Source organism: Meles meles, chromosome 1 (genome assembly GCF_922984935.1).
Source record: "Meles meles chromosome 1, mMelMel3.1 paternal haplotype, whole genome shotgun sequence".
Taxonomy (NCBI): Eukaryota; Metazoa; Chordata; class Mammalia; order Carnivora; family Mustelidae; genus Meles; species Meles meles.
This window is the reverse complement of record NC_060066.1, coordinates 48,148,478-48,163,742: the sequence shown is the minus strand read 5'-3', so window position 1 is coordinate 48,163,742 and position 15,265 is coordinate 48,148,478.

The window sequence follows — 15,265 nt, the reverse complement described above, 5'->3', positions numbered from 1 at the left end:
ATATAGAGATTACATCTGGAATACACATGACAATTTAAATCATCATCTGATTATCATCATGACAATCCAACGCATTCTCCAAAACCCATTCATATTCTTCACTGGTTAAGGTAGAGTATTAAATAGTTATGTTTTGAATTTTTCAAATATTTGATGATGACTTGAAGTTTTTAATGCATTATTCCAGAGATATAGTTTTAATTTTTTAATTTTTGTATGAATAGGGCACCCTGGGACCTTCCACTGGGTCCTATTTATTATAATCACTCTTCACTTAGATGGATACCCAAGAAAAGACTATCATATACTAAAGGTAATATTCCCAGTTCATTAGGTAAATAACTATAGTATATGCTGGGATCCTTTGGGGGCTACCTTGAATCAAAATCTCTCTCCGTTAGATACCTGCCTAGAAGTTCAGAGTTACTATTTCGATCCCTAGGAATTTGGGTTAGCGCAAAGTCAGTGTTAAAATATCCATGAAAAGACTAACTCTTTATCTTTATCTTACTCTGGAACATGTTTATGCTGGAAAATGGCCTTTAGGAAAGGGAAAAGGAAAAATTCACTATCACAATTGTGAGGTTCTTCCTCAAGGGTAAGCAGATACTTCATTTTTATTTCTATAGATGTTGACTTTATGAACTGTTGAGGTCTAAAAACTGATTCAGGTCAACTGTGTGAAAGCTCTAGATCTCTAATGAGACTTCAGTCAGGCCTCTGTTCACCAGGTTTATTATTTTTTTCAGTTCTGCACTTCAGGTAGAACTTTATTTTGCTCTCAGGGACTTTTATGACTAAATAGCTACCTCCAGAGATCCACTGATTTTAATGGCAACCACACACCCCTTATGCCTCTTGTGATCAATTACTGTTACCTGGGCTTTTCCATTCTTGGACTCTATCATTGAAATAGTAATAGAATCCTCATTGAAATAACAAACCATTTTCATCTATAGTTTATCTTACTAGCTTTCCGATTTAGTGGGGAACAACCACTAAATAGTTCTTTCAAAGTGGATAATGCTCCTCCTCCTATCACAAAGACAGCCTTCTGGGCCCTCATCTGGGAATATGTTTGGGTGTAGTTGAGTGAGTCACGTGTGATGTATTCACCCCAACATTCCATCTTACTAAGTCTTCAGATCTTTTTTCTTTATCATACCAAGGAATTTGTGGCATCTCATCATCAATTATGGAACCAGTCTTGATTCCAGTTGTACAATATTCCCTGCTCCTTGATCTAGTTCATTTGTTACAGAACCTCTAGTAATTAAACCATATTGCTAAATTTAGCCAGTTAAAAATATATTATTCCCTTTTTGGTCCGGCACCTTCTGAATCCATTCTCATATGTATTCCCTGGAACCTGGATGCATAAAGTAGCTAAATTTTGTAACTTTGGTATGTAAGCTGTTTCCTCCTGTGTTTGGTATTATAATTAATTCTTCCTTAGGGCATGTTAGAATATGACTCTAGCTTTTAGATTTGGATACAATTAAGGTGGGGAGGGAGATACTTAAGCTCATAGTAGACTAGAAATTTGAGAATACTCTGAATACCATAAAGCCTCCAATTTCAATGACTATAGTTCTGTTTTTTACTAACCCAGCCTTCCATTTTATGTAATATATCTAATGAAGCTGTGAATTAATGGATATTGAAATCTGGCAACATATTTAGTTCACTCAAACCTGCGATTGCAAACTTTAAGATATTCATAGGAAGTCCTTAGTTTTCAGTAAATGCCTAAGCCAAGAAAATATGAATTTAACTTATAATTTTCATTCTTTAAGCTTTCATATGATATTAGAAGTAGTATCTTTAGCTTACAGTTTTAATGTCCTTCCTATCTTTCATATAGCTACGTAGTAGTAGCAACTGGGTCTTCCGAAGCCTTGCCTTCAGTTGTACCTTATTCCAGGTAAAGTAGGTGATAATTTGATTGTTTGCCTCCATCTTCCATTAGGTATCAAATATATATCTCTTTAAAATAATTTTCACTATTCATTGTCTAATTAGATCAGATAAATCATTCCCAATTCTCCTATCTCACTAAGCTTCTACCACCAACGACTGTTTCACTCAAGGGTATTAGTAGCATGGCTAAGAAAACCACTGTGGAGAAATAGAAAGCAATACAATAGTAGGGAGCTTTAATACCCAACTTATATCAATGGACAGATCATCCAGACAGAAAATCAATAAGGAAACATAAGTCTTAAATGACATGTTAGACCAGATGGACTTAACAGATATTTAAAGAATATTTTATCCAAAAGCAACAGAATACATATTATTCTCAAGTGTACATGGAACGTTTTTCAAGGTCATATGTTACAGCAAAAAACAAGTCTTAATAATTTTAAGAAGATTCAAATAATATCAAGTATCTATTCTGATCACAGTGGTATGAAACTAAAAATTAATTATATGAAGAAACTGGAAAATTCACAAATGCGTGGAGATTAAACAACATACTACTGAATAACCAGTGGGCAAAAGAAGATATTAAACAGAAATAAAAAAATTTCTGAGACAAATGAAAATGGATATCCAACATACCAAAATTTATGGGATGCAGCAAAAAGAGTTTAAAGAGGGAAGTTCTTGCCTATGTTGAAAAACAAGAAAAGTCTCAAATAAGCAACCTAACTTTACACTTCAAGGAACTAGAAAGAGAAGAACAAATGTAGCCCAAAGTTAAGAAGGAAGGAAATAAAAAAGAGCAGAAATAAATGAAATAGAGAACAAAATGACAATGGAAAAGATAAATGAAACTAAGAGCTGGTTCTTTGAAAAGATACACAAAATTGACAAACTTTGAGCTAGACAACTGAAGAAAAGGAAAGGACTCAGATAAATGAAATCAGAAATGAAAGAGGAGATGTTAGACTAATACCACAAAAATAAAAGACTATAATAAACAATTATATACAAACAAATTGGGCAATCTAGAAGACATGGATACATTCTTAGAAACAGAGAACCTGCCAAGACTGAATCAATATGAAATAGCAAATCTGAACAGACAAAAGTCCAGGACCAGATGGGTTCACATTTAAACATGAAGTAATACCAATTTTTCTCAGACTATTCCAAAAATAAATAGGGTAGGGAGAACTCTTCCGATTACATTTTGTGAGGTCAGCATTACCAGAACTAGACAAGGACGCCACAACACAAAAAAGAAAATTACAGACCAATATCGCTGATGAACACAGATGCAAAAATCCTCAACAAAATATTTGCAAACTGAATTTAACAATACATATTCAAAGAATCGTACACCACAGTCAAATAGGCTTTGCTGCAGGGATGCAAGGATGGTTAGCTTCTGCAAATCAGTGTGATACACCACATAAACAAAATAAAGATTAAAAATTATATGATCATCTCAATAAATGCAGAAAAATTTTTTGACAAAATTCAACATCCATTTATGATAAAAACTCTTCAAAAAAATGGATATTGAGGAGATGTACATTAACATAATGAAGCCTGCATGCAAGTCCACAGCCCACATCACACTCAATGGTGAAAACTTGAAAGATTTTCCTCCGAGTTCAAGAAGAGAAGGATGTCTGCTCTTGCCACTTTTATTCAATATAGTATGGGAAATCCTAACCAGAGAAATTATGCAGTAAAACGAATAAATATCCAAACTAGAAAGGAAGAAGTAAAACTGTTAAAGTTTGCAGATGACATGATGCATATAAAGACTAAAGACTCCATCCTAAAGACTCCATCATAAAAGTGTTGGAACTAATAAGAGATTCAGTAAAGTTGTAGGATACAAAATCAGTATACAGAAATCTGTTGCATTTCTTCACACTAATAATTATCAGATAGAAAAATTAAGAAAATAATCCAATTTACAATTGCACTGAAAAAAAAACCTAGTAATATAACAAAGGAGGTAAAAACCTTACATATTGAAAACAAAATATTAATAAATAAATTGAATAACACAAATAAATGGAAAGGTATTCTGTGCTCATGGATTGGAAGAGTTAGTATTGTTAAAATGTTGGTATTACTCAAAACAAACTGCAGATTCAGTGCTATCCCTATCAAAATTCTAATGATATTTTTCACAGAAAGAGAATAATCTTAAAATTTACACAGACACACACACACACACACACACACGAATATTATTCAGCCATAAAAAAGAATGAACTCTTGCCATTTGTGACATGGATGGACCTCAAAGGCATTATCCTAAGGGAAGTAAGTCAGGCAGGGAGACACAAACACTGAGTGATCTCTCTTGTATGTGGAATCTGAAAAACAAGTAAAAAAACGATACTCATAGATAATAGAGAACAAATTAGTGGTTGTAAGAGGCAGGGGGTGAGGAGTTAGAGAAATGGGTGGACTGCTTTTTCATTTGTTTTAGTTTACATACATTGAATAAAAATGGAAAAAATAGCATAAGTCTGTCTGATTTTATAAAAAGAAAAATGCATTAGAAGTTTAGTTGGTAGCTTGTAGACTCACCAAGTAGGCTGGGCAAAAAATATTCAGAGGCATCAAATCCTTTCATGATCTAGCACTTGCCTAAATCTTTGAACTTATTTTTTATAATTCTCCTTCATGTCCATGGGGCCCAGTTCCAGAATAATTAATTTTTTTTACAAATGTGCTATGCTCTTCTATACTTGTATGGCTATCTAGAAATTATAACTTTTGCCTAAAATGCTACTTTCCTACTTTTTAAAATGCATTACCCTTTTTATAAAGTCTTTCATGATAATCCCAAATAGAGTCACCATATAGATTCTCTCATGATTTGTTATACCTGTAATATTACAAGATTTTTCATATGACCTATCATATGTTATGTTACATTGTGCTCTATATCTTAGGTTATATAATATGCTAATTACAGTGAGGTACAATAACTTAGGAAAGTTGACTCCCGTACTTTGCATATCCTATTCTCTGTCCTAGGTAATATTTAAAATGTAGTAAAGATTTAATACCAAAGGAATGGACAAATGAACCAAAAGTCATCTTTTCAGAAAGAATAATTTATCATTTCACTGTAACACCATTAAATTGACATATAACAGGTTAAAAGCTGTAAGTATTTCTTTAGAGCCTACAAAAATTTGTGTCAGATCTTGAATGTTACCTATTTCTTCAGGATTCGTACTTTCTGGTAGGACAGATGACCTAGAGTTGGTTGACATCCTGTTCCAGTTTAATCTTACTATTACCCCCACTAATCCTTCCTCTGAAAAATATTTTGACACTCAATAAACTGAAACATTTATCTTTCCTAAGCTGTCATCATCCAAAACCATTTGACCAAATATCTCCCTAAGGCAAGGGTCAAGTGTCCTTGAAAAGGGTTGCCAAGATTTTCATCACTCCCTTTTTTCTCTGCCAAGTGAGGGACCACAAATGCTATAAAAGAAGGGTGGAGAATGGAAGTGGGTGAAAAGAAAAACTGCAATCAAATTAATATGATTAATGTCCAGAGGCAGAGGAAAAGCAGTGGAGTCACCGGCAGAGCAACCTTACGTTCATGCAAATTTTGGACTTGCTGACCATAGATAGTTTTTGTGCTTTCACTTAAACTTTCTATTATCAGATTAATGCAGTTAAGTCATTTAAAACATCATTTAATGCTGAAATAACACTATAAAAATTACAAGCATTCCCACCCTTATCCTCCACTCCTTTTCTCTAAACCTCTTTTAATGTTTTTGGCTAATTTTTTTTTTTCCTTCTGGACTTGAACACCTCATTATTTCTAAGTAATACGGATGTACTTTAAATCTGTTTTAGACATCATCTCTTGATTTCCCATTATGTTAGATGAAGACTAAACTGTCTTCCTGTGTCATCTCCTCTGCTTCCCCTCCTTCATTCTCTAAATATAGTTTATTATAGGTTTTGATTAAAGATTCAATTTTTACATTATCATGCCCATACCTATTCAGGACCTATTCCAGGACTGAACTGGACCTATATTTTAATTTTTTAAAACTGTTCCTTAAATTAATATTTGCCGAGTTTTTACAATTACTTCATTTTTAATCTATCACTTATTATTCTTAGGTCTCTAGGTACAATTTCCCACAAAGTCAATTACATCAAGTAATCTGTTGGTTTCATTTTGTGTTTATTTATGAATACACACACACACACACACCCCTACTAGAGTTACCCATTTCTCCTATTTGGACTAGCTGTGCTCTAGGCCTGTTATTCCAGGATTTATCTTTGTGTTATTGTAGGAAATTTCTCTGAATTTCTCAAAAAATTGAGAAATTTTTTAGAAATTTTTTTAGAAATTGGCATCTCTATTCCTCAGATCTTATGTGTTAGTATTCTTCATTTATTTTCATGTTCCAAAGGAGCACATTGCACATAGCTTCATAGGTTGGAAAAGGTGGCACAATGATGAAAGTCATGAAGATGGAGTCGTTAACATGCTTCTCTCTTGGTCTCCCTGCTCCAGTGTGAACTGCTTGTCTTTATAACTGGTGCACCACTGTAATCCTTCCAAGTGTCCTTCACCACCCTTTTGGATAATCCCTTTACCTCTTTCTTCCTTTTGTTGAAACTCCTGTTCTTCTGAATGCAATATTATCTTGGATTTCTCATTATTTAGTGGAGGATATTGTATAGCTGAGAAATGGAACACGGGAAGAAAAAAATTTAACTTTGTCTTCTATTGAGTTTTTAATTTTCCTATCAAGTTTTAATGTCTATGCAAATGATTTAAAAAAATTGTTCCCTCTAAGAGATAATAAGGATTGTTTTTGAAAGTTTTTTTTAAATGATGCAGTCTGTTTCCTTCTTGTTATTTTTGTGTGTGTTTGTTTCTTTGGGTCACTATGGTTGTTTGAGCTTTGCTTTAGATGCCTAGAAATCCTCAGTTGTCTGATCCTGTTCCACAGGAGGAAAACAAAAAACTAATGGGAAACACTGACTGCATGGGTGCGACTTGTCACAACTTTAATAAAGGGTAATCTTGCTGACCTTTTGTTGGGGAAGCAAAATATTGCATATTTTATTGTTTTTCCTCTTGGATTGATCAGACTCACCAGAGAAGAGTATTCCATTTTTTTTCCCCCTAAAGAAAACAGCAACAATAAATTCTCCCCCAGACTAGCTGATGACATCCCAATGATGAAGCAGAGGAAGTCTGGGAGGTGTCTGTATTAACATTCCAAATATGGAAGTTCACTTAATCTTCTCTTTTTGGTAGAGAACACTGGCATTCCTCCAATTCAGAGACATTCTCTTACCATCTCCACAGAACAAACCTCGAGTTATTGGCTGGTGAGAGGAAGAGCAGTTGCCCAAAGGCAGGGAGGCCTGGACAGGACCTAGGGTATTTAACTGTTTTCTATAAATGGTATTTAGTTCTTAATTTATTCAGTTCTATTCATCCCATTTCCACAGCTACTTGGTGCTTCCATTCCCTGAGCCTTCTGCATTCTGTGTGATGTATTTTGAGGTTGTTCTCTGCTCCTGACAGTTTATATGACTCCTTGGATCTGTTAAGCCAGTTACCAGATGTCCTTTTTTTTTTCCAGCTTCCCAAATGTTGGTGTTGTCTTCTCTCCTGTAGTCCCTTTTCCTAAGTCTTTTGGAGAAAAATGAAAATGAAAGGCGAGGGGAGGGGAGGAGAGGAAAGGAAAAAAGAGAGAAAAGAAAAGAAAAAAAAAAGAAAAGAAAAGATCCATTTCCTGTAGTTTTAGTAGGGCTTTGGAGGAAGTGAAATTATATGCCTGTTCCTGATCCATCATTTGACCTGAAAGTGTTGCTAATGCTTTTAGACACATGTTACATGCCGGGTAAAATCTATAAAGCATTCTCTGGTGAACGCTATTGTTAGTGTAAGGGCCCAATAACTGTTCTAAGCAACAAATAATTTTTTTTTTAATAGGGAAGCATTTAACAGCTATTTTCTGAGTTGCTTTTTTACATTTTTTTTATTTATTTGACAGACAGAGATCACAAGTAGGTGGAGATGCAGGCAGAGAGAGGAGGAAGCAGGTTCCCTGCTGGGGCTCAATCCCAGGACCATGAGATCATGACCAGAGTCGAAGGCAGAGGCTTTAACCCACTGAGCCACCCAGGTGCCCCAACAAATAATTTTTTAAAAATCTGTTTCTTGCTGTTGAACTGTTTATCTGTATCTTTCCTTTTGTCTGTGACTTGACTCTCTCCTTTTTGAACCCCTGTCACTGAACTTACTTATCTTCCAGATTGAGTACTATGTCGACATCCTATCCTATAGAACCAATACTAACCCTGCAAGAATTTGAATTGCATTTCCCTTCAGGTAGGCAGAATGATTACTATTTCAAAGTCTTTTTACATTGTCTCTTTTGTAAGAGAATATAAAAAAAAACGAATAACCATTTCCCTTATATCTATGCACACATTTGAGTAAGCAGAACTTGATATTTTGAGTATTTTATTTTTATTTTTTTAAGTAGGCTCCATGCTCAGTGTGGAGCGTAGCATGGGGCTTGAACTCACAACCATGAGATCAAGACCTGAACTGAGATCAAGAGTCAGACACTTAACTGACTGAGCCACCCAGGCACCCCACATTTTTTTAATATTTTAAGTTCTGATAACAGTCCTCTAATTACTGGTGCCTCCCAAACAGTGTTCCCACTTTTACTTGGCTACTGTTGCTGGAAAATTTCCTCTGGTTGAAAAGGTGATTAGTTGAAGTAAAAGTTACATATTAAAAAAAAAAAAAAAAAAGATTAGCCTAAGCTTGACGCTTTCTTTATGATTTAATAAACAGTATTTAAAGAGCTCTGGAAAAAAGTAATGCCTTGGAAAGAATCAAGGTCAATTGCTTAAAAGATTTTATCTTGGAAATAAATATTTTAAAATATCAAAAAACTCCTAGAAAACAGGTTAGAGAATATATAACAAAGCAAAATAAAACTTCTGTAATAACAAAATTTAAAAATACCATTTGATTTAGTGTAGTAAGCATTTCTAGAGCTTCTTCATTCAAGGCACTGAATTAGAAGCTACAGGGGGGACAAACAAAACAAACAAAACAAAACAAGAAGAATGCAGTTCCTAAGAGCTTAGACACTCATAAGGAATAATGGCTTAAATTCACATAAAATTATAGATTTTGCCTTAAAAGTTGCATGAGTATGATCATATAACTTACTATTAAAACTGGAAGATTTCTGAAGAGAAGGAGGAGGTGCAATATTATTATACTGGGATCACCCTAAGCAAAACAAAATGCAAGGAAATAATATGAGGTTTCAAAGTTGGTGGAATTTTACCTGTGCAGGGATGAGATCAGGGAAGTTAAGGAAGGGAAAAGTGGAAATTCAAATTTGCATGAGCCAAACTATGGATGAGGGGTGGCAAATACTTGGATGATTTAGATATAAAAATATATACTGGTGAAAAAGTTTGAAAAGCAAGTTAAAAATGGATTTTTAAAGGTCTTCCTATAAAATCTTTGTTTTAATAATAAAATCTTTGATATGATTCAAACTCTAATTTGGAAAGATTGTTCTGCCAGGAATGTGTAAATAGGCTAGAAAAGAAAGAGATTGAGTTAAGCAAGAAGATTCAGTTATGAATCCTAACTAGGACAAGAATGTCAGAGAGAAATTAGATGCCAATAATACCACTGAGGCAGAATTCATAGACCTAATAAATATCAAAAGGGGGACATCAGAGACAAAGAGAAAGGCCAAGAACACAATATTTTCATGGATAAGAGAATTTAATGCATTAATAAATTAAATAATTCAGAAGAAAGCATTCTTATTTTGGGGGAAAAAGGGATGTTGATGCTTTATATTTAGTAGATTGAATCTGGGAAGCAGAAGAAAAATCCAGATTAGTGGGTCCAGCAAGTGGGTGGAAATTGTCAGTCTGGATTTTGTGAGACATCATATCCACAAAGCTAAAGCCATGTCTGTGCAGAAGGGTCCAGGAGAGGGTGTAGAATAAAGGAGATTAAGAACATAAAGGGGACTTACATAAATTCACAAGAATTAGTTTAAAAGTTAGATATGATAAGCGGAAATATTTTTAAGCCCTAATATCTAGAAGCCAACATTTTCCTGAGCACTGACTATGAGCTAGGTTCTGTAGCAGACTATAGGTATAGAAAAGGAATAAGAAATTAATAGGACCTGACTGGAGGAGCAGAAATATTAATAGCAGAGTTACTATCAGTATTAAATACTCTTAAGAAGCCAGGTAATATAGGGAATTAGACTAGGTTTAGTTATAAATATATTATTTAAATTTAAAGAAATAAGTGTAAGGAGTGCCACAAAATTATAAGTAAAGAACGAGTGTAAGGAACACATGATAGGAGTGAATTATATATATATTTTCAAGGAATAGAACAATTAAGTGGGGGGGGGGAGAAGAGAGAGAGGAGGTGGAGGTAAGGAGAAGGAAGAGGAAGAAGAGGGCATCAAACTGGGTTGAAGTTATACCCATTCAAATACTTTGTGTAAAAGATTTAAAATATGAAAACGTTGTCACTCACCTCAGTGGTATTTATGTTTCCATAGAATGCTAGTGTCATTCTAGTTTGGTCCTTGATTATGGCAACAATCATGCAAGATAGGTCACATAATACTGTATTTTGATATTAAATAAATAAAATTCAGGTATGGAAAAAATACTTTACTGGATTAGGTCGATATTTCCTGGTTTGTTTTTTTTCTCTTTGATAATAAAAACAAGGAATATTTATTCTTGAATTCTGCTTGATTATTTATGGTTTCATGTTGTTGATAGCCTTATAAAAATAAAGGTTATCTTTTGTTTAAAAGCCTTCTACAAATACAACAAATACAAATACAAATTGTTGCTTGGCTAACCTTTTAGGTTCTTATGGGCTGACATGTTGCAAAAGTCCAACAACTCTTATCTGTGAGTCTTCCTTTAAACTCCTTTGCCAGTTCTCAGGGATGAACCTTAGAAGCAGATTTCAAAGAACTGAACACAAACAATTCTCTGTCACTCTAGTCTACTGTTTATTACTTCAGACAATTAAATCCCTTATGATTGTCTTAGCTACCTCGCTTCAGCTCTCCTCTTTTATGTTGTTTGATATTTTAAGAGATTTCATAGCTGACCCTGTGTTCAAAATAATTTATGAAAATGTAGATATGGAAATGTTTATCTTTGCTTATGTTTTCTATGAGTCAGCTCCTTATACATGGCCATCCTTTACTGTAGCCCTATTATTTTTAAAAAAAAGTTCTTAAATGGGATTCTGTCAAAGACTTTTAAACAAAATTTAACTTCTTTGATTAAATTTACCTAGACAATCATGATGTATGACTTGAAACAATAAATTCTATTCACCTATCCAGAACTTAATCTTTATTCTTGTTAGGTAGTGATGAAATCTTAACATATTCTGTGTTCATGGTTACTTGCCTGAAATATATATGATGCAATAATGCTTCCTGCTCCTCTCCTTGGCCCTTCACATGCATCTAGTTAGTTGTTAAACAATTCTCCAGTTGATATGGCCAGTTTAATATACTTGCTCATTCAGAGAAACACAGGAAGTCTTGGCCTAAATTACTTAAGAATTTTCATTTTCTGTTTCATATTGATTAGGAAGAAATAGGTAATAAAGTCTACTGCTAGAGATTACAGCTTCCATATTAGTTATAAATGTATGTATATCATTCATTGAGTAAAACCACAATGTCTATGAACTGTTTTTCTTTTCTCTTATTTATTGACAGTTTTTTTTTTAATTACAACACAATGAATTGATGGTAAATACAGAAGATGCAATAGTATAAAAAGCCATTTAACCCTTCCCTAGGTTAAGACACTTACAGCAGACAAAAACTGCCCCACCCAAAATTCCCTCCTTGAATGGAAACAAAATAAATATAAATTAATAAATACAAAACAAATCACTGCACAGCCCTTAACTCTTTGATTGCCATGGCAAGAACCATGCTGATGATTCTAGCTTGTGACATTTGTGTGGTTAAAGGTTGCCGCAGCAGTCAAAGGGTTATAGCATTGTAAACATAAGTACTTTGTGGAAAAGTTCAGTCATGTTAATGGTCTACAGCGATGAGATTAATAGCATGACCCCTTGACCTTTAATGACGCAACATTATAAGGAGTTGAAGAGATAGTAGCTTGGTGAGCTGTTACATAGACTAGTCAACCATTTTATTTAACAATGTGCTATGAGGCCTTGAGTTACTAATAAAAGACAACTTGTGAATAATAAACACTGTTCAATGCATTGATCAATAAAATCAATGAAAAAATTAAGCACCACAAAATTTTGCCTGATTATATCTGACAGTCATAATACACTTTAGCACCATTTATTTAGCCTTTTATTTGCACACAAACAAGCTTTGTGTTTGTCAGTAGAAGCTATCTCAAAAAAAAAAATATATATATATATATGCGCCAGATTTAAGATGTTATAAATGTATAGAATCCTATGTGGGAAAAAAAAAACCAAAACAAACAAACAAAAAAACCACTAACAACTTGCAAACCTTAAATCTCATTCAGCAAATAAATGTGTTATTTATTTTTTTCCTTACACACAGAAGACTACGTATTATCAGAAACTTAATGAAGTAGTGTTGAGTGTAATGTGAACAATCCAAAAGCTCAGAGTTAGATGTTAATATCCTCTCCATAACTGAAAATATCATGGGGAATTAAAATAAAGGCAAACTATTGTCAGACAACCAAGAGATAATAGCCTAAATATTTAATTTCTTAGTGTTTCTCTCTGCTTCATGTTTTAATATTATTTAAAGTCTACATTAATCTTATGTATTACATTCTTTTAATTTCCCATAACCACAATATAGAAAGGAAAAATGATTTTCATAAGAAGCTATAAAATGTCTACTGTTTACCCAAGAGACAACTTTCCTTTGCAATTGCTTGCATCTCATTCTGGCTCTGAAAGACAAATGTATGTGCAATTATTTTTTAATATACCATATGGTATTTATTTGACAAACTTAAATTTATGGGAGCTTTTTCCCTTTAATCTGTCTCTTAAATATGTATGTGTATGTATATACACACACATGCATACGTACACACACACACACCATACACACACACAATATGTATTTCCAAATCTATATTACGAGATAGCTCATATGGGTGGAATAAATTGTGTTCATTATCATACTGATCCACTACTGGAATCAAGATAATGTTAATATAGATATACAGATTTTAAAACATCTTGAAGATAGATTACTACACTGATGAAGCAGGCAATTTTCTCAACATCAATAATTGATTCTTTTAAAAAATCATCAATAGACTATGGACTATGTTTTTGCTAAAAATTAGATTTATTAAAAGTTATAGTAGCACAAATTTGAACTAGTAAACTCCATTTATTTCCTCTCTATAATATAAAAACAAGATATCTTTGTTTAAAATTATATACCTAAAAAAAAAATCTTTCAAGACTTTTAAGCCTGAAGCAAATTTTTATGGGTGAGTCTCTAAAACCCCTGAAAATAGAGGTCCACAATAGAAATGCTGATGCAGTCAAAACCAATGCAGCAAAAAGCTGCCACTATAATACCCTTTATTCTTTTATTCTCTCTCTTTATAATATATAATTTATGTAATTCACACATAAAAGGAAATAGACAAAGAATTGAGGTTTTAGGCATTCATGTACACATGACGTACCTTAAACAAAACACTATGTTATGGTATTTACTTTCCGGTATAATTATTTAAGATACATTCTCCAAAACCAAACTTTCTTAGCTGGCTTATCAACAGACAACAGCCTTCATACTCAGCATTTCACTTTCCTCAGGGGAACAACTCAAAAAAAGTTAGAATCCAATGTAAGAGATTGGAAAATGTGTGAAATTGATTGGGAGCTGTCTTTGCATGAAACTTGTGAAGGAAATTACTGAGGAACACAAACATTTTCTGGGCCCATGTCTGATATACAGTGCTGCTCAGTTCTGGTTTTCATAAACAAGGTAAAATCAAATCTGTAAAAAAAGAGGGGCAAGGTAGAAATGGAAAGGAATGCAAAATGGGGACAGACTAGATAAGACAACCAAAATAATATATCCCTCTGAACCATCTGTATTTTGGGGTGACACACAGAAAGCAAACAAATAATTTCAGAATTGGGGGAGCAGAAAAACCAGACACCCAGTCATCCTTGTTAAGAAATCAGGTTTGTTTGAAAGTCACAAAATAACTAAGATTGTGAAATTTTGTATTTATGAACATATAAAAGAATAACATATTCCACTTCAGATAGAATAGAAGTGATAAAAAAACAAAAACAAAAACAACCCTAATTTTACCCAGGCAGTAGTACTACTAAAGAGCTGTGAGAAGACGGACAATAATGTGGCCGCTGTGATGTTATTTCAGTGGTAGCAAAGATTATGACATTGATTTAAGGACTGAATCAGTCATTCAGGGAAACTGTGTTTTACCTTCACAACTGGGTTATCAATATATAGAGAGGGAACAAGTTCAAACTGGCATTACGAAAGAACAAATGAAACATGCATTCTAGTGACTTTGTAAATCGACAGCTCACACCAGGCTTTATTCATCCATATCTTAGCAAGACAGGCCAACATAGAAACATATATTCATACAAAATGTGGCAAGTACAAGCAGCACCATATCCTTTCCTAGCTAAAAAGCATCCTAGCATGCAGTCACATCTCACCAAAGCTTCATCGTATATGAGGCATTTATAAAAAGGCCTGTGTCAAAAAGTGTTATGCCTGGGATCAAATCTAGCTACAGACCACATACTACAGATATGTCTGTATTTCATGTGTTTTTTTGTTTTTTTTTTTTCATGGAGAAAACCAAGTAGATAAAATACTCAAGAAACATCTTCATAAGTCAAAAAGTTAATCATTTTATTCCTTGCAACATCCTTTCCTTCCGGTTTTTCTATGTGAAATAAGGGTTAATGACATCTTACTCTGAAACTAAGTGGCCTAACATGATACAATTATCATATTTTCATATCTATATTTAATTGACTTTCTTCTCCCTTCTTAAGGGCATATAAATCCAGCTCTATAGCAGAGCACATGGCAAAGTTATATGAATCAGCATGACATTCTAGTTTATGATGTATATGTCTTACAATGCCCAGTGTGCCTTCAATATAAGGCCACATTGAAGGCAAACTTGAATATTACCCCCAGTCCAATATTAGTATAAGACAGATTTTTAAGACGCACTGCTCTTTAAATTG